Raw genomic sequence first — 21,983 nt, 5'->3', positions numbered from 1 at the left:
AACCCTGTCAGACAAGGCATTAGAATGTCTTTGTCTGAAGCTAATAAATAGGGCAAGCCAAGAACCACTATCTGGAAGTTAGGCCCATTAGGACCAGAAGTTATGCCCTGATGTCTGGAAAGTTAGGCTGAAGATGACGGAACGTCAAGACCCATTGAAGCCAGCATACCAAGGAGAAGAAGTAGCAAAGAGCTCAACTGGACCAGGGAAGCAAAGTCCAATATGCTGCTCCATCCTCTCCAGCCAGCAGCACATCTACTTGCGCTCCACAGCAACACTGAATCAGCTCCTGAGTCACAGCACCACTCGCCTAACAAATCTTCACGAATCAGGTGGAGATTTCCCCATTATTCAGAATATAAGCAATAGGAACTTCTCTCATTTGCACACCTCTTAAAGGAATAGGTTGCATTCACCCTGGGTTCAATACTTGATAGCGTAAAATAGTTATCTTAATGAAAATGTTATTATAAATTTATGCCTTCCTATATGTGGGACAAGCACTCTACTACTGAGCTTCACCCCAACACAACAGTGTGACTGCAGAACTGATTTAGGAACATCCAGAAGCCCTCTGTACACAAGCAATCCACCACGAATGAAGAATGCCCGCAGTTTCCCGCTTTGGCGTTTCCTTTACTACAGAGTAAATTAATGGAAATGAAAACATAAGCAGGATCGTATTGATCGCGTTAAAGCTTCCAGTCACTCTGCTTGAATGAATCACTTATTTTTATATCCTGTTAGAACGTGGACAAATAACTATGATGGAGCTGTGTAAGCAAACATTGAAGTTATTCCTATACCAGCCAATCTGAATAAAGGAGCAGACTCTTAAACTTTAAGAGACAAAAATAACACCTTATCATAGCCAATATTAATTAAAATGATATCACAGCAAAAAATTTAGTGGAGCTTTGAGTGAATCAAATTATTTTCCATTGGGTGTCTTAGTCTACATAACTTTTAAGGTGAGAGAGAGGATTGTGAAAATGTGGTTGGTGTTCTTGGAAGGGTGTTGTTAGTATAGTGGTGAGCAAAGATGTTTCTCAAGCAGGTTTGATTCCCAGCCAACATGCCCATAAACAGTTTCAAATAGATCTATGAATCTCTGAACATACCTTTTAAAACTAGCATACTTGTTGACAGTGGCCCTTGCTCGCCAAATACCTTGACGCTGAGGAAGAGCACTACGGAAAAATACCCAACTCAACAGCGCATTGGTGGTTCTTGCTTTCAATGCAAGGAGCTGTATTTTTCTCACATCAATCATTATTATCCAGAACAATCGGTCGTAATTGTGATTATGTCCATTGTCTTCATCAGTGTCGATACAAGATCCTCTGAATGAAGTAGATCACTAAAGAACTGCAAAACTGAATTCGGGAGAATCGTATTAGGAGTGATGTCTGCATTCAAGCAATCCCGTACTGATGCTGAAGTCTTTGAATATCAGCTCTCTACAGATGCAGCCATTCAAAACAAGCAGGCGATACTGCATTATTTTGCGGTGCACTTGATGCAGCCTACTGCGAGTTACCGTAAATTCTCGCATAGTACCTCATAATACCACGTGGTACTGCAAGTAAAATAATAGTATCCGGAATTTCCGCAAGGTGGAGCTAATAAAGTTCAACCTCTCATGTTTGAGCTGTCGCCATCAAAGTCTTTAACGAAGATATTACTAATAGTATTAATAATGAATGACCTTGGACAAGCTGTAAACTCAAAGTATCGCCCTGGTCCACATTCTTTTTTTTCATTGACCGTCTTTGTAAAAGTAACACCACAGCTTTTCGCAATCACGCATTTGTTTCCAATCAGGCAAAGTACAGTAATTTTTGAGAATCTCCGATTCACCATGCCTTTCACATGCTCATAAAAGAGATTGATTTAGGAACATAAACATATTACTGTATGCAAACCATACTGTATACAGTATGTATATGTATATTTAATGTTTTTACTGTGCCCGTTTAAGTATTGAATATTTATATGGAATTTTACCACTGAAGGGAAATCTTAGTAGCTGAGCATAAAAAGAATAGGAGCATACTGTAACGCGTGTGAAGGCCATAAACTATATTAATTTTGGAACATAAACATACAGTATATGGCTGGTCTCTGTACTTTAAAGAAAAAATACACACCAGCATTCCTTTCTCCCTAAACATTTTAAGCATCGAAGTCTTTAACTAACGCCATACCGGAGTCAATAAGCATACTTTTAGAATTTGATTAAAAGGGAATATAATATGGAATCCCGTATCTAAAGAAATTAATAACGATATAATTATATTCATGTACCACAACACAAGAATAGTACACGCTGTATAATGTCTGTTGATACTATTTCTGTAGGGCTTTTTCAACACACATCAACCGACCTTGCCAGTGGGGCTGTCGTCTAGGTTCCTGACTTATACATCACATGTTGGGTGTTCAAATCCAGCCAGAGCTGTGACTTTTCTTTTTTAAACAAACATTTCTTTGAAAAATTAAAATTTAGTTAGTGTTAGGGTTACTGTCAAACTTTAAATCAACAATTGATTTAAGGACGATCTGTCAAAGTGCAATGAAATACAATATTGTTTTTGTTGTTATTGTTGTTTTTATCCTGTAAAGCATTTTGAGGAGCCACCTTTGAAGGCACTATATAAAAGCACTGATTCTTATGGAATGTGTTTTCTTTCTTCTTTTTTTCAGCATGGAATAAACCTATTACTTGATTCTTATGGATGCCCGGTTCTGCCAGGGATTAAAAAAAAAACCCATGGAATCGCGTATCTAAGGAAATAGCAGTATGACCTTATTCATGCACAAACAGTAGCATGTTACATTATTAATTTGGGTGTCTCCTCTTGCCAGAAAGCTCTAAATTGCATTTTGAGTGTGGTTTTTTACTTTTTAAAATTACAACCCATAAATAAAGCTGATACTGTTTAGACTTTTAATTATTTTAAACTATTACAGCAGCACAATGCAACCTAAATCGCTATCTTTGTCTTCTGCATAATAATGTTCACCTCTCTGTCCAGCAAATTAACAATAGTAATAATAATTAACTTTATTGTATATATTGCCTTTAAAGGTGGCTCCTCAAAGCGCTTTACAGGATAAAAACAATAACAATACTGTTAGGCTGGGCAAACGATTTTTTTTAAAGAAATAAAAAATGAGATATAATGATGTGTTTCGGCTTAGACATTAACGAAGAGCATAACGTAGGTCATAAAGGTCATAAACGATATTAATTTTGGAACATCAACATATTATGTAAACTGTATGTTGCTGTTATTAGTATTTTAAAGAAAAAATACTGTGTTCTGTAAAATGTTTCAGGCGTTCATGTGAAGGACAACAGAGCTTTCACTGGCCGATTATCAAACTTTATTGATAAAACAAAAACAAAAACTATCCCACCAAACCAGAAAAAGAAAAAAAGAATCAAGAATAACGGACACAGCGTGAGCCTGCATTTTCTCCTCAACCCTCCACACCACACTTTTCCCTGGGTCAGAGATTAAATAAAACTTCACTCGCACCAAACATATTACCAGACACTCAACACTCAACATGTTAACCCAAATATGTCTCACAATACTTTTTTGGTACATTACTTTGCTAAAATGTATTTAAAAATAAAAACGATTACAAATGCCAGCAGAGAGAGAGACACACACACAGTTCTTCATTGTCAAAAAGTAATTGTTTTTTACTTTGTCAGCACCCAGACAAACGCAAATGCGTTATTAATGAAATGCTTTTATTCATTCTTAATCTAACTCACAAGTTGTCACAAGTTGTCATCTGTTGTTGAAGCTCTGTGAGACTAGACTCACACATGGCTAGACTTGACTATTTAACCATGAGATTATGTTTATGTTTATTAATCTTCCTTGTTATGCACTGAGAATGATAAGCACCCCACTGCGCCCGTGCGCCAGCAGAGAGAGACACACACACAGTTTTTCATTGTCAAAAATTAATTGTTTTTTTTCTTTTGTACAATTTGTTTAACGGGAATGTTTTATTTCTGGACAGACTGTTAAACTAGAGGAAAAGAGCACCTCTTCTTCGAAGCATTTCGTTGATCCGATCACAAATTATTTTCACACAAAGTAAGTGTTGAGAATCTCAAATTCACCATGCTACTAAAGGTTTCCCGGAGATGGCAAGGCAAGGCACTTTTGCCTCTGGACCCATCGAAATTTACCGATGTCGTCCACCCCCAGTAAATTTCAAAAGTCACAAGATTTCGAAACACGAGTGCGGCGTAGCGGTCGGCTCTTGCTTTCCTGTCTATGCTGATGCACTGCAAGTACAACCCCCCTCCTTCTCTTGAGTGATTTGCAACAGTTGGATATCTGGGAGAATTATTCGTCCAACTGGCGTCTGTGAATTCCGCTCTGTAAACGGTGCTTCCTGAGGGGGATAGACGGCTGGGACAGCGTCAGCCAGGTCCTGGGTGGTGGTGAGCAGAGAGGTCGGAATGGAGTGTCCTGAGGCGGTGTGTGCTCTGTGGGGGGCAGAGCTTCTGCCAGGCATTGCAACCTGCGCGTTGGGGGGAGGCACTCATCGGGAGACAGCTGCTCAAGTGTTTGACTGCCGGTACACACTGTCTCCGGCTTCTGCATCTTCAGGAGTGTCTCTAGCTTCCCAATCCTCCCCTGTACTGCGTCGTACTGCTCCCGCTGCTGCCGAAAAGTCTCCACACAGGTGCTGCTTCCACAGGTTGGCACCCTGGCCAGAGGCCGAGAGCAGAGTCCCACGGCCTGTGGCAAAATAACATAATTCATGTAAGAAATAAAGTCACACAGTAGTATTCATCAGTCGTGGAACAGACGTCAAAATAAACTTTTCTTTTTATCCATCTTACCGCTTTCTTTTTTACTGTCCTGGTGGTAGATTTTGAAGATCGTTTCGCTCGTGCTGTGTTTTCTTGAAGAACAGGCTACGAATAAATATTTATAATTGAATGTATAATTCAAAATATATTTATATATATATTTATATTAAATTCCCTATTAATCAAACTCTAAGAGTATGTATCGGCTTGCCCCCCCACCCCCCTCCAGCCCCTCTCTGTGTACAGTAGAGCCTCCTGTCCAGCCAGTACAGGAGGCTCTACTGTACACAGAGAGTGGCGGGAGGGCGGAACAAGCTGTCCAGCCATGTGGAATACTACAGAACCCTAAACAGACAATACACACTACCCGAATATTTGACCGAGATATCCAGACCAGCCAGAACAGGCAAATAAGATACACTCCACAGACATTCACAACAGCGACATATCATAAAACTTTTGCACATATTGTTAAATTATTACTTGTTTTTCAGGCAGTTAAAAAAAACACTTGAATTACTTATCCAGTCTCTCGAAATAAAATTATTTTTCAAGCAATGTAACTAACATTGGGCAATATGTTTATTTTTTAATCTAACATTGACAGCCACATCTTAAATCTTGTCAGTCAGCTCTTTTTTCTCTATTTGTATTGTGGCTTACACATTGTACAGCATTTGGCTTTGATGGACATCTTTGTTTGTGAAAGCACAGTGAAACGACATTATAAAAGGGAGAGGAGGCAAAGAGAATCTAAACCGAGGACGATTCAAAGGTGAATAACTTTCTAAAAATGCTTTTCTTGCATGTAAATACAACTACGCACATTATTTTTATAACTAACTGTTGATCTCTTTTTTTTCAAGTCCTATGGTGCGAGCCATCGACAGACTGATGGATGAAAGTGATGAGCTATAAAAAAAACAACTCATGCCCCATGATAAGGGTAAAAAACAAAGAGGAAAGACTCAAATAAGTGCTCCAATGGATTGAACAGGGAGAGGCATTTCATGATTTGCTGGCATTTCATTGCCAGCAGCCATATCACTCTGCAACTCCCAACTGGCAATGTGTTGAAGCTAAACAGGTGCGAGCCTGGTCAGTACCTGGATGGGAGACCTCCTGCGAAAAACTAAGGTTGCTGCTGGGAGAGGTGTTAGTGGGGCCAGCATGGGGCACTCACCCTGTGGTTTGTGTGGGTCCTAATGCCTCAGCATAGTGACGGGGAAACTATACTGTACACAGGTGCTGTCCTTTGGATGAGATAAAACTGACTAAAACTGAGGTCCTGACTCTCTGTGGTGCTTCTCGAAAAGAGTAGGGGTGAAACCCTGGCATCCTGGCCAATTTTCCCATTGGCCCTTACCAATCATAGCCTCCTAATAATCCCCATCTATGAATTGGCTTCATTACTCTGCTCTCCTCCCCACTGAGAGCTGGTGTGTGGTGAGTGTTCTGGCGCACTATGGCTGCACATTGGTGGAAGGGAGTCCCTTTTAACTGTAAAGTGCTTTGAGTGGAGTGTCCAGAAAAGCGCTATATAAGTGTAAACAATTATTATTATGATGTACTTTTCACTGATGAAACAACAGTAGCTCTGGAACAGTTTTCAACCATGTCATTTTGTAAAAAGGGGAGATATGTGGACAAGCCAAAGCCCAAACATCCACTTAAGGTTCACGTCTAGGGGGGTATATCTAGAAGAGACCTGGGACCACTTCTTATTTTCGAAGGAATTATGGATCGTGAATTCTTCTAGGAAGTCGCGGTCAAACAGCATGCTGTCCCATACTGTATATCAGAGAGCACTTTGGATCAAGGCACCGTCTCTTTCAAGACAACAATACGAAACACACAGCAGCAAAGGCGAGGCTTATAGCAGAAGGAGTGAACTGGGTGAAAACTCCAGCTGAATCCTCAGATTTAAATCCAATTGAGATGGTATGGCATTTGCTGAAAGACTATATTCAGAAAATTGCTAAACCTAGCACAAAGGGCGGAGTGGTGGCTCTGTGGCTAAGGATCTGCACCTGTGACTGAAAGGTTGTCAGTTCAAATCCTACAGCCAGCAGAGGAATCCTACTCTGTCGGACCCCTGAGCAACACCCTTAGCCCTACCTGCTCCAGGGGCACCATACAATGGCAGACCCTGCGCTCTGACCCCAAGCTTCTCTCCATGTCTGTGTCTCCATGGAGAAAAGCTTGGGTATGTGAAAAGACGAATTCCTAATGCAAGAAATTGTATAGGGCTAATAAAGAAACATTATTATTATTATTACAAAGCAAGAACTGATCAGTGAGATCTACAAGTTCTGGGAGGAAGAACTGATAGAACAAAATTGCAACAATTTTATTAACAGGCTGTTTCGTGTTCTTCCTAGGATTGTTGAGCGGGTGGGGGCATTCGGGAATGTGAGTTATGTGAGTCAGATTATGAATGAATAAAACCATTTTATTAAAAATTTTATAAGGGAGAGTGTCATAAAGAAGACTCCTTGCCCCCATCTTGATTAAAATTTTATTTTATTTTTTCAAAATCTGGCAATGCCAGACAGAATTCACATTCGCTGTAGCCAAAGGGCCTTGCAGATCAGAAAATCAAGGAACGAAACAATTCTCGCGCCCGGCTCCTCAATGGAATCGCTTTAACCTGCTAATGCGTTGATGTAAGAGACAAGATGTAAAAATGGTTAACATAAGTCAGTTCTGCCTGAAAATTAGACTTCTAAGCAACAGGGGTTTATGGCAGGAAAGGGGGTTAACTGATAAGGATTCCAGATGCGAGCCAGGAACCCCCTGGGGGCATAATCTTAAACTGACCATTTGGCCAGGGTCTTTTAACTGGCCAAATACCATGACCCCCTCCCCTTACCATAACACCGAATGACGTCCAAAGCAGCAAGGAAGGACTATATAACCTAAAAGTTTGTACCGGCACATCGAACAATACTTCGGTTTTGTTGTTTCTTGCGGGAAACAAGACTTCGGCTTTATTGTTCCTTGCATGCAATAAACTCATCTGTTTTACTTCATCTCGGGATCCAGAACTTATTCTTTCTGTTACAACAGCGTCAAACACATTTTCTGGCGTATAGTGTTTTAAAGAAGAAGGGAGTTTTTTTAAATATATTTTAGAAAAGTGTAATCTATACTAAAAAGCTGTATTTATTCAATACCACTTGATAGTTACATTAATAGAGATAAGAATTCAAGTTGATACTGTTTAGACTTTTAATTATTTTAGAAAGAGAGAGATTTCCATTTAAATTGCAACACTTGTTTAATTAAATGTCTTTATAGATTCACAATATGTAACGGAAATCGTAAATGTCTTCTGCATAATAATGTTCACCTCTCTGTCCAGCAAATTAACAATAGTAATAATAATGAACTTTATTGTATATAGCGTCTTTAAAGGTGGCTTCTCAAAGCGCTTTACAGGATAGAAACAACAATAACAACAACAACAACAATATTGTATTTCATTGCACTTTGACAGATCGTCTTTAAATCAATTGTTGATTTAAAGTTTGACAGTAAATGTTGATATTGTAACGCATACAGCCTCCATTGCTCTCCATCTGCTCTCATTGACAGCTGACACTCCTCCATACACTCAAGTGAAAAGTTAATAACGCCAATGTAAACGTCGTATTTACAATTTGTTGATAATAAAAATATTAAGTTCACTAAAGCTTTCTCAGTCAAGTCAGGGAGCTGTGTAAGCATGCATAGGCAGCTGTGTAAGCATGCATAGGCAGCAAAAGATCAGCTAAACTGGGAAGATGCGACACCGAAGATTATATTAATAACCTTTTAAATCTGAAGGGAGATCTAAAGGGATCCCCACACGATACAGGTTCCTGCTACTGGAGCGATTCAGAGGGAAAGACGGTGACTACTCATTGTTATTAAAAAATGACTTAGATTTGAACATGTTGTGATATTTAGAAATATAAAAAAGTCTATAAAAAAAGTATATAAAAAATTGTGGCGCTAGCTGGATTTGAACAGCTAACCTCCCACTTATAAGTCAGGCATTTAAATCATCACACCACTCACATGACAAGTGGTGAGACAGCCCTACACATATCAATAGACACTGTATGTGTACAGTATATACTACTGTTTGTGTTACAGTACATGAATATAATTATATCATTATTATTTTTTTTAGATATGCAATTCCATGTTATATTCCCTATTAATCAAATTCTAAAAGTATGCTTGTTTACTCCGGTATCGAGCGTATTCGCAGAAAAGCTTAAAACTATCACTTTTCTCACAGAGTACTGTATACTGTATAAACGTCCAGTAACATGGTCAGAGGAAGCAAAGAGCACGAAAAAAAAGTTTCCAAAATAACCACATTTAAGACTTTGATGCTTAAAATTTTTAGGGAGAAATGGAACACTGGTGTGTATTTTTTCTTTAAAGTACCGAGACCAGCCATATACAATTTACATAATATGTTTATGTTCCTGAATTAATATCGTTTATGATCTTCAAATGCGTTATGCTCCTATTCTTTTTATGCTCAGCTACTAAAATTTCCCTTCAGTGGTAAAATTCCATAAAATATTCAATACTAAGCAGATTAAAATGTGCACAGTAAAGACATTAAATGATTAAATCTTTCCACGACCGACCAACGCACCACAAGTGCCCCTGTTGGTCATTTTGGCCAGCCAATCACGTACCGTGGTATGACGCATTATGACGTAGGTGAAATACCTGCGGCACGTGTTTGTACCACGCACTTTGAATGGCTGCATCTGTATTTCTGATTGAGCGCTGAGTGCAAAGGTTGAATAAGCTTTGGTCCTGCCAACGATTCGGTGTGAAAAAGCACAGCATTAAAGTTTCACAGACAAATGCAGCATGCCGACAAAACCAATTTTAAAAACAACTACGGCACACTACGATTCGCACTGACTCAAAAGTGATCACGACAGATGTTGTTCCCTGCATAACGCTGAAGGGACCAAAGAGCATTGCTGTTAGGAAGAAAAAATGAGGCTTTTTTCTGCCTTGATGTTAAGCTGACAAAGACTATCTTGAAACACCTAGTTCAGTCTCTTGATAGACTGTCAAGCAAAGCTTTTACCCATTGAACTCGCAATAGAAGGATTGTCTTAACCCACAAACACTTAGCAGCAGCGAAATTCAAACCTACCCCTGCAAAGAAATTGGAGCACAAACCCAGCACCTCACAACATCTTACTTTTTCAGAGAACACCGGGTTCAGCTCTAGGTGTGTGACGTGTGGAAACGACTGCACCTTCGTTTTCCGAGATGTTTCCTATAACTTCTTTGTCAGCTAAGAATATAGTTCTTCTTTGGAGCAGGCTTCAGACCTTTTATTTTATTTATAAAGGAGGGCGCATTCAGAAACGTGTAATTCCTGTTTTAGAAATGCTTTGGGCGGTGTGTTTTATATAACGCACAAACAGTATTCTAATTGTATACTGTAAACCTGTGTAGCAATCGTACTGGATGTGACTGGGATTCTGAAATGTTTCTTGAAAAGGTATTTAGGGTTGCTTGAATCTATTATAAAAAAGTGACCCGAAACTTCCAACCTTCCAATCACTGATGTCGCTCTCCCTAAACCTGTACGTGATGTTTTGCAGATGTGCAGTGTGCCTTTACTCCTGTATTAAAAATTACCTCTGTTGTCGGGCGGAGTTGAAGGAGAACTACACAGAAAAAGTATGTAACGATAAAATGTTTCTATACTTCAGAATGTCCCTTTAAATCTGTCGGTGTGGGGAGCGGGCAGGTACAGAGCTTTTACAGATGCTCATGATGTTTCTCATGGGGTGTTACCTGCTGTAGCATCTCTCTCCACGCCTTTAGAAAGAAAAGAGTGGCTCCAGTGCAAGGTAAGGTCAGAACAGCTGGTCTGATTGTCTTAGAAAACAAGAAATTAAAATCAACAGGGAAATTAAACAATACAGAAATCAGTGCAGTATACAATATGAAGCTATCAAACAAAATGCTCAGCAAAAATCGTAGTTGAGTAAATTGGTGTAAAAAAAAATATTTGTAAGCAAAGGAGAGCCCGCACTGCGTGTGAAACACATCAATCGTTCAGCATTTCTGAAACGTTTAATTGAATTGACAAAGAAATCCTCTCCTTAAACTTCAAAAAAGGATTATCTGTGGAGCCAGCAGGCGTAACACTGCAGTTGCCCGTTTCTCACAGGTGTTTGAAGTTGTGGATAACATTTAGCAGGTTTGGCGCCGTGGCTTAGCTGGTTAAGACGCCTCACTAAAAACCAGGAGACCCTGGGTGTGAATCCCAGCGGTATCTATTCGTAGACAACAGGCCACTCATTGTCAATATTTATGGAGCTTAATTTAAAGACAACGGGAGAAGCATGAGTTACAGCTTTCTGTAACTGTTTTATATCACTATGTAGCGGTTGGCTCTGTGTCGCAATGGAGAGTGCTTTGGACTTCTAGGCCTTGATAGAATGAAGTCATTCAAAGGTTGTGGGTTTGAATCCCACCGGGGTCATGTAACATTTTGATTCAACCTTTCGAAATCCTCTAAGAATTGGTTTTGATCAAGTCAAATAAAGGACTTTTTAAGAGTCCACAGTTGAAAATGAACCAGCAGCCACAAGAAACAAATTAGCACTGGATTGTGATCACATCCTTGCACTGGCTTCCTGTCAACTTCAAAATCCTCATGCTCACCTATAAGGCTCTCCATGGCTTGGCACCTCAGTACCTGTCTGGGTTATCGCCCTACTCCCCACCTCACAACCTTCGCTCTTCTAATTGTGTTTTTCTATCTGTCCCCCAGTCCATCTACACTCTATGGGTGACAGGGCCTTCTCCTGTTTTGCCCCAAAGTGTACACCTACACTCTCACACAGATTTACACTCACAGACACATTACACATTTATACACACAATCAGACACTCACACACTCACATGTATACACTCACACATGCTATCATCATTAATACTCACATAGACACAGACACTACACACTGACAGACATACCCACACATACACTTACAAATATAAAACTACACACTGACAGACACCACACACTCACAGACACACACCATACACACACATTCACAGGCAAGCATTCACAGAAACAAATAGACACTACGCATACTCACAGACACACACTTATAGACACCAAACACTCAGAGACCCCACATGGTCACACACTAACAGCCCACACACGCCCAGACATGCACCTACACATGCACAGATACCACAAACACACTTATCTACAGATACACAATAACTAACACAAATATAAATACTACTAATACTACCACAGTAACACTATCACTAACACTGACACAAACTACTAATAATAACAGTAATGCTGTTACTAAAACTAACATTACTACTAGTGTTAATACTCTAACAGTAACACTATAATTAGAATTAATATTAACATGAATATGAACATTAAAACTAAAACAATCAGTAGTGCTACTGTCATTAATACTCACATGAACAATAGCATTAAAACTTCCAGTTGTACTCTCACTAATATTAACATGAATACACTGATATTAGTATTAGTTGCTACCCGTGACGTCACACCGCTCTCTGTGACAAATGCGAGACACTTAGACGCGTGCAGTGACGGGGCGCCTGTCGCCGTGGTTACCATTCTTATGATTTATAAACACTGGAAAAATGCATTTAAACTGCTACTTACATACATTTATTAACTTGAAATATATTTTTCTAGCTCTAGGATACAGTTACCTAAATAATAATATGAATAATCATTGTTTAATTTCAGATTGAACATTATTAACCCTATCTATCTATGAATTGGCTTCATTACTCTGCTCTCCTCTCCACTGATAGCTGATGTGTGGTGAGCACTCTGGCGCACTATGGCTGCCATCGCATCATCCAGGTGGATGCGGCACATTGGTGGTGGTGGAGGGGAGTCCCCCTTACTGTAAAGCGCTTTGAGTGGAGTATCCAGAAAAATATTCTTAATGAGAATAATATTTCATATGCGATAAATAACTGAACTAGAAAATATTGGAGAGAAATGGCTAGTCACACTATTTGCAGCAGACACTCAGACAGAGAAATGTCCTGTCATTAAAGAAAATTCATGAAGAAGAGGAGTGACATCATTGCAAAGGCGATATTTTCTGATGTCTGTCTTGGTTAATAATCATTTGCGTGGGAATTACTTCTGTCATTATTACTAATACTGATAAAAACAGAGAACTTACAGCTCTCTGGAAGTTGGCCTGGACTCTAGAAAGTGTTTTTATTTGCAAGCGGCTCTGGAACTCAACACCTGTTGATGGGTCACTTCTGTCAGACACATCAGTGGAATCCAAGCCCACCTACACACACATTCACACACACTGACAGATATACTGTACACCTACACTCTCACACACATTTACACTCACAGACACATCACACATTTATACACACAATAAGACACTCACACACTCACATATATACACTCACAGACTCACAGATACACAAATAGACACTATATACGCACATAGACACCTACATACACTCTTAGGTACAGACACACTATAACTAACACTAATGCAGATACTGCTAATATTACAACAATAACACAATCACCAAAACTTACACTATCATTGTTACTAACACTGACAAAAACTACTACTAGACTAATAATACTTATAATAACAGTAATACTCTCATGAAAACTAACATGATGATGATGAGTGTTAATACTCTGACACTAACACTATAAGTATCACTAATATTACATAAATACTAGCATTAAAACTAAAACTATCAGTAATGCTATCATCATTAATACTCACATAGACACTACACACACTGACAGACATGCCCACACATACACTTACAAATATAAAACTACACACTGACAAACACCACACACTCACGGACACAAACCATACACACACATTCTCAGGCATGCATTCACAGAAACAAATAGACACTATGCATACTCATAGACACACACTTATAGACACCAAACACTCAGAGACCCCACACACTCACACACTAACAGACACAACAAGCTCACAGACACATACCTACACACTCACAGACACACAGCCCACACACACAGACACCACACACTTCCAGACACGCACCCACACACGCACAGATACTACAAACTCACTTACCTACAGATACACTATAACACAAATATAAATACTACTAATACTACAACAGTAACACTATAATTATAATTAATATTAGCATGAATATGAACATTAAAACTAAAACAATCAGTAGTGCCACTGTCATTAATACTCACATGAACACTAGCATTAAAACTACCAGTTGTAATCTCAGTAATATTAACATGAAGACACTGATATTAGTATTAGTTGCTGCTCGTTGCTCGTGACGTCACACCGCTCTCTGTGACAAATGCGAGACACTTAGACGCGTGCAGTGACGAGGCGCCTGTCGCCGTGGTTACCATTCTTATGATTTATAAACACTGGAAAAATGCATTTAAACTGTAACATACATTTATCAACTTGGAATATAATTTTCTAGCTCTAGGATACAGTTACCTAAATAATAATATGAATAATCATTGTTTAATTTCGGTTTGAACATTATTAACCCTAAATGCACTATGGTAATTGGTCGATACAGTCTTTATTAACTGTTTTCTAGATATTCAAACAGGATCAAGAAAAGAATCAGTACTCACCAATCGGTGAAGTTAATCGATTTTTCTACGGTTCTTCAGTTGAAATAATTGGTTGTCGATAGATAAGTGATCAATAACTCTTCTCCGTGCGCTCCGTGCGCCTCCCGCGCTCTTTCTCTCTCTGATCCCGGCGCTCCGGCTGGTGTCTGTGACGTCACAGCGCTCATTCTGACAGAGCAGAGCGCGTCTCTGCTGCTTTTGTGTCTTTTTTTGAATGCCAGAGGTACTCGAAATGTTTAAAAAAGAAAAGCGTTTTTTTTTGTTATGTAAAAAAGTGAGTGCTGATTTTTATTTTATACAGGAAACGCATGCATGTTGAAACACTATTTAAGTTCTATAAACAACTGAGCAAGGAAAACATGATATATGTAAAAATACAATTTGATCACATAATTTACTTCATTACTGGTGGTTAAATGTTTTTTTTCGGTATGTTTTTTTCTCTTGTACCTGTTTCTGATCCTCTGGTTGAAGTTATATTTGTAAATTCTATACGTTTATTTTTATTTTTTTTAAATAGCGCATCTCTGCTGGAGGAGACTCCTGTCCGGAGCCCGGAGGGCTTTTCATACAAATATAACATCTCCAAAAAAACTAAACCGGGCTGTGAAGAGAGGTGATTTATAACACTTGGAGAAGGAGAGAGACAAACGGAGGAATGAAATGCATTAAACAGAAAAAAAATAGTTTACTTCACAGATTAATGTGTTACAAAGCATACCCGTGTGGAGCAGTAGAGAATGAGCACGAGTCCCTGAAATAAGCGCTTTTAAGGGTTTTACACGAATCATCAGAGTATACATGTAGAAGCCAGGAGGATTAGACTCATGTACTCATGTACTCATTAAAATGTGTATCCTGGTTTTATTTTCACCCAGCTCTCAGCTCTATAGGTAGTCTGATGATTTAAATTAACTGTATAACTGTTACAAGACTTCATCTAATTGTACATTTATAAGACTGTGAGACACTTGTGAGAGCAGCTGAATCCCAGGGCTGGTGTAGAATCACCAGAGCACTGCTCAGAGCTACAGACTGGTCAACTGGTCACTATTGTAGTTACGACCATCTGCCTTTGGCTACTAATAATCAATATACTGATCAGAGTGTCAATACTGGTGTTTATTACATAAATACAAAGATAATTCCACACTCACTTGTGTTATAAAACACTTAAAAAACATGTTTGGAGGCTGATATACAGTAAAGAAAGTAATACTGAAGGGCTGGAAGTCCTGGAAAGGGTTAATAGAAACTTCTTGCTTCTGCCCTGGAACAGAGCCCACAGCTGCCAGATCAGTGAGCCCTGAGCCCAGTTCACAGAGAGGAGAACCAGGAGCTCTTTTATGTCTCTAAGAGGGCTGGGAGAAAGGAGAAAAGGGGGAGATGTGACCTGAGTCCAGGCTGTTCTGTCTGATATTGTTCATGTAGCAGCATTGATTGCCTGAATATGTTTTGGTTCTGGATTATGAGGATAGAGAGCAGTACGGAGTTGAGCTTCTGTCTGAGTGTGAGTCTGAGCTGTGAATCTGACTGAAAAGAGAATAATGATTTTTTTATTCTGTCTCTGAGAACTTTTCTTCTTTGCCAAGTGGTGTTACATCCCCTTCAGATACTCTGCTCAGACTGCCAGAAAGAAGAGGAGAGAGAGATGGGCAGATAAAAGCACACACAGCGAGAGAGACATACGTCTTGATTTACTTTGAAGCAAGTGTTCATTTCTTTTATGGAACAAGTTGTTTCTGAACTTCAAGAAATTCATACAACTTCTGAAAGATAAAATACAAATCTTGCTTCTCAGGACAGAAGAAATGCTTCCAAAAAATGCCAGTGATTTTTTCTCCTTTTAACGAAAAGTGGAGAAAAACAACAGCAGTGCATCTCCGTCGGCTTGATTTAGCTTAATACAAGTATTCACTTCCTTTTCTGTAGATTACAGCCTGCGAAAGATTAAATGAAGTTCTTGGTTACTCTTGGTCAGTGCAGAAGAAATACTGCCAGCTGGCAGGAAAATGACAGTATTTTATTTTCTTTAACTACAAACATGTGAGTTGTGAAAAGCAATGGGAATGTGTCCCTGTGCAACTGTTAAATAAAGGGCTGGTGGGTCAAACGCACTCAGGGACGCGCTTCAAATTGTGATGATGTAAACAAAATCTCCGCTAAAAATTGAAGGGATTTCTTCGCAAACCCTCTTGAATGTTGCAGGAAATCCTCGTGTTTTACTCGTGTGGAACTACAACAAGTAAACAATTAAGTACCTAAGTCAATGTCCAAGAAAACCATCTTCACCTGTGGAATTTTTCTTTAACTGGCTGTTGGGAGAATTCATTTCTATACCCGTTGTATCCTTAGCAAAAATATTTTAAAATTAGAACACAGATTTGTTGGAGAACTTGACAATCCTTGACAATCATTAAATGAGCATTATACAAATGTGTGTTGATATTTTTAATATGTACCTTAATTGTAATATATATATACATAATTGCTTTGATATGGATGTTCATTTGAAGGAATTGAGGAAACTATGAAAGATCGCAGAACAACCAAAGATACATTTGGGCATCTGCTATTGGTAAAGATGAAAGAGTACTGTAAGTGTGAAGCTTGCATACACACGAGAGAAAAAATCAGTTTTAATGCACTTCATTAAACTGATGGTGTGCTTATCAATCGTGCATAAAATGTACATAGCAGAAGATGGTTTCGATCCATTGACTTCTGGGTTATGGGCCCAGCACGCTTCCGCTGCGCCACTCTGCTGACAGTGGCTGCAGAGTGATTCAACAAAACTGCTCTATCTTTGATTTCTGAAAGTGCGCCCGAGATGAAAAGTCTCAACGGTAAACGCAGACGTCACTTTGAGCACTTGGTCTTTCAAAGTACAAATCATCACACACTGCTCTACATGGACGTGTCTTCAATATCGTTGAGAACCAAACCTTCTGCTTTCCAAGGCAACTGATTCTTTCGTCGTTAATTCCCAAATCTTCAATGAGTATCAGTGAAACGAAAATCAAACACATGTACATACTGTACTCGCGTCGTAGCGTAAACGAAAAATGATGGAAGCATTTGAGAAATAACAGGCATAGTCTGAACAGCTCCAGCCTATCAACTGCTTTACAAAGTGATCGCTACCTCCACACCCAGTTTATAACACTGAAAATGATTCAGGAAGCACACCAAAGTTCTAAAACCAGCGAATGTATCTGCATACATAAGATGTAAATTTTTCAAAAGTAAAATCTTCAGCTTTGAAAGATTGTCATTCATACAGTATATACTCGTTTTTCTCTTTTTTACATTTTCGAGAAATAAACTGTCTTGTAATTAAGGCTGCATTCGAAAATGTGTATCTTGGTTTGCTAAATTAAAATCGGCACATCCCAGTGGGCAAAAGATGTAGAATATACAGTACGACTATTAAACGCATACCAGACGTGTAAATGTGCTCCGTAACTGGTCTAGAATGAAATTCTAATATACGTGTATCGTTATACGTCAATTAGACATCTATGATTATATGTTTATTATACATAAATGGTTGGAGTTCTATTATACGGATACATTTAGAGGACTATTGTACATATATAAAGGTCTATTATACATCAAAGAAAGAATTTTATAGGTGTAGAAACAAGTAAATAAAGCCAATGATTTGTTTTAGAAATTTATTCTTAAAATATACAATTATTCACACCTGAAAAATATATAGTTCAAATTATACATTATATACAATATTGTAATCAACAAATGTCTAATCATCATGAAAAACACAACTAGTAAACTTCAGTTACAAATTCTAGTAACATGGCAATATATATATAGTAATGACAAACACAAACTAATTACATGAACACGCTAATATTTAACTCAAAACCACATTTCGATTCAAATATAAATTTTAAAATTTACAACTTCTGTATTTTCACGAAAATATTATTAATGTAGGACAAACGCTACTTTCTAATAAAGACAGAAACTGTTTTGTGTCTCATGGTGATCCTCCTCTCGATACTAATGAAATGTTTAATATGATCCCTCGAGAAAAAAAAGGAGTCAATTTCTGCCTGGAATGATTGATGCCCCATCAAACATTTTGTAATATCCCTGGAAGTTTATACAGTAGAATCCTGGTTTGTAGCTTAAATTCAAGGTAAACAAGACTAAGGAAACGAGTTGGAAACTTGATGTCGAAGTGGGATTTAAATCACCTGGAACATTTCACTACATTGGGCAGTATGTGCAAGAGAGCAATGTCTGATATCCCTTCGATAGGTCAGTTGGTAGACCGGAGGAGTGTGGATTCAACGGGGAATCCTTAGGTTGCTGGTTCGATTCTGGCTTGAAGAAAGGTGCTTTTTGTGTACTTTAATCAAAGAGTTAAAAGAGCGAATCTGTTTCATTCAGACATTGATCAAAAGCTCAATAAACGACGAAGCAGAGGCTCCTGTTCCGAATTCAGCCCACGTCTGATTGTCTTGTTTTGGCCAAGATCTGATCTTTGTATTAAGGGACTACACTGTCTGCTTTGTAATTCAAAAATACATACAAATGTCAAGTTTTTTTTGTAGATATAAAGGTGTTCTCTGTTTTCAAAGGATAATTGGCATAATGATTTGGTATTGATTTTGTATCGTTGTATTATAAAGTTTGTGCTTTCTGTGTTTTTATCGTATTGTGAACTTATTTTTAAACAAATGCTTACAAAGGCAAACACGGCACACATCTGTTTATACTAGCGGTGAATTGTACATTTTTATTAAGTAAAAGCTACTGTGCACTTCTGGGAGTATAACAGGTTCGATATAAAGTGGCAAAAATATAAAAGAGGAAAATACCCCAGACTGCGTGTAAAGCCCTCGTTGTGACTGTTTTAGATAAAAATGGCGTACTGTGCACGAAATGTTGCAGAAACACAATCTGATATTTTGATCATTATTATTTTAATAATTTGATCAAATTGAGGCCCAGGTCCCAAATCTTCAGTACTGATTTTTTAAGTGATATCTTTCCTTCCTGTCGTGGAAGTCACACGATGTGAGCAATTGTTTTTTTTTTAACGTTACGATCCAAAGAGCCTCAGACGCACTGTAACCAAACCAGGATGGATTCTGCTGGGAGCCGGACTGAGCTCATTCTCACTGCCTGTGCTGAAAACAGAATCAGCTCTTCCCCGAATATCGTTTACAGCTGCTGGATGGTGCTCTGCGTTTTACTGCTCCGGCAATTACTTTGACGAAAGACAGATCACTTGGGCGCTTTTAACCTTCTCGCAGCTACGGGCGAGACTGACGCTCGCGATATGAAGGCACACGCTGGTACACATTCTCTAACTTTCACAATTGCGACAGACTTCGCTTTTTGAAAAAAAAAAGTAGATATAGCCCTGAAAAAAGCATTAGCTTTATCAGTTTTTACATTAATCTATTTTGAATCAAATATTGATTTTTTTATTGGATTTTACATTATAATAATAATCATCATCATCATTATTGCTTACACTTATATAGCGCTGTTCTGGATACTCCACTCAATGCGCTTTACAGGTAATGGGGACTCCCCTCCACCACCACCATTCTCCTGAATGCTGACAGAGAGTCAGGACCTCAGTTTTACGTCTCAGCCGAAGGACGGCACCTGTTTACAGTTTAGTATCCCCGTCATTGTACTGGGGGTATTAGGACCCGCATGGACCGCAGGGTGTGCACCCAGCGACAAAAACCAGACGTGTGTCGGGCTCGGCTGCGAGCAGGACAATGACGTCACGGGGACAAAGTAGAGGAAATCAAAACGGTTCTATAAAAGACCTGTGTCAGCTGTCGGTTTGCACTCTGGACTCTAAATCCTCCGATCCGATTTTAAATATCTCTAATACCTGAGCTGCGGCTTCTTCCCAGTATTTATTCATATACTTATTATGTGTAAGTGTATAGATGAAACCTTCATATATTGTTCAGTTTAAATCAAAATGCTTTACCACTACAAGAGAGAAGTATAGTATGAAGGATGGGACAAATTTATGATTTCTTGGAACAAAATGGTTTTTATTTGCATTCGAAATGAAGCGGAATTTTAGCGCGACACACAAACCCTTTGTCTTTTTTAGAGTGATTTTTAAACAGACACAAATGTAGAAAACGTGTTTTTTTAGCCCTACAATACCAGTATCAGTGGCGTAATGAATAACGCGTCAGGCCTCGCGTCAGAAAATTAGAGGTTCGACTGCCGTCTGGCTTGTTGCGTTTATACCACTTACATTCCTTTATATTGTAACGCTTACGGCCGACAAGCAGTGTGTGTAAGAGCCGGCGTACCAGAGCGGGTGACGTCACCGCCCTTCCCTGTGATAGCAGGACCACAGCTACTGGGTTGTGTAGAGATCTCTCTTTAGCTCACGGGGCTAGGTCGCTGCAGAGAGACGCGGAAGTCCCGGGTTTGAGCCTCCAGTCGGGAAGCGTTACAATATAAATGAACTGCACCTGAAAGCTATAGAAAACACTTTGAGTAAGTTGTCTGCAGCCTCATGCGAATTTCGACAACTTACCCAAAACAGTGTTTTTTGGAGATCAGCTCCAGCTCTGAACTCAATTGCAATGAAAAAACTGGAGTTGTGTGCATCCGTCCATGAACATCAACTGTACTGCTGTTTTTCTATGCGTAATTTAATCGCGAGCACTTAAAAGATGCAAAAAGATTTCAAAGAAAACATAATTGAAAGACAGTCGAGTAAGGAGGTAGAAAAACGCACTCCCCTGTTGAAGAATCAACCAGTCGCCCATGTGACTGGATATAAAAATACATTATTCATTTTGCCCGGTCTCTGGAAGCTTCGATGCGATTATTTTCCCTTCCTTATTTAGTAGTAGAAGAAACACGAAAGTGGGAAACTGCAGGCATTCTTCGTGAAGGGTGGATTGTGTTCAGTGAACATATGCACATCTTTACGTCAGTTCCACAACCTGCACCCTAGGGGATGTAGCTCAGTGGTAGAGTGCATGCTTTGCATGTATGAGGTATCGGGTTCAATCCCCAGCATTCCCAGGTGTCTTATTATTGTGCTCACATCGCAATCTTCTGTTGAGTGAGAACTCTTTGCTCGTGTTCATAGAGAGACAGGTTTACACAATTACACTCTACAAAATTGCTACAGTGTTGCTCTGCTGTTTAAAATGTACCTCCAAAGCATTTTGTTCTGTTAACTACCAAATGATTTGAACTAATTTAACGTCATATTCAGAAAATCCAGAGAAGGTCATCAGACTTTTAGTGGCTGTTGAAGAAAACACCTGTTGAATCTCACTAGGGATTTCTTGAGAGATCATTCAGCGAGCGAGTCCTCCCTCTGGACTCCGCACTGAGCTGAAAGCTGTGCGAATTCCTCACTGTGTGTCCTGTACTGTTACATGTGCTTTCGTGTAGGTGTGGAGCACAGC

At 39.0% G+C, this 21,983-nt stretch overlaps 1 protein-coding gene and 1 non-coding gene across 2 annotated transcripts in view; one reads left to right on the top strand and one right to left on the bottom strand.

Annotated features, from left to right (window-relative positions):
- Window positions 1-21,983, bottom strand: part of LOC138242765 (zinc finger protein 850-like) — a 409,608-nt gene that overhangs the window by 300,374 nt on the left and 87,251 nt on the right. The window lies entirely within an intron of this gene.
- Window positions 21,520-21,591, top strand: trnaa-ugc (transfer RNA alanine (anticodon UGC)). The gene has a single exon. It is a non-coding gene; the product is annotated as a tRNA-Ala (tRNA).

This window comes from Lepisosteus oculatus, chromosome 14 (genome assembly GCF_040954835.1).
Source record: "Lepisosteus oculatus isolate fLepOcu1 chromosome 14, fLepOcu1.hap2, whole genome shotgun sequence".
NCBI classification, from domain to species: domain Eukaryota; kingdom Metazoa; phylum Chordata; class Actinopteri; order Semionotiformes; family Lepisosteidae; genus Lepisosteus; species Lepisosteus oculatus.
The sequence above is the reverse complement of the archived record's forward strand: the minus strand, read 5'-3'. Positions and strand labels throughout refer to the sequence as shown.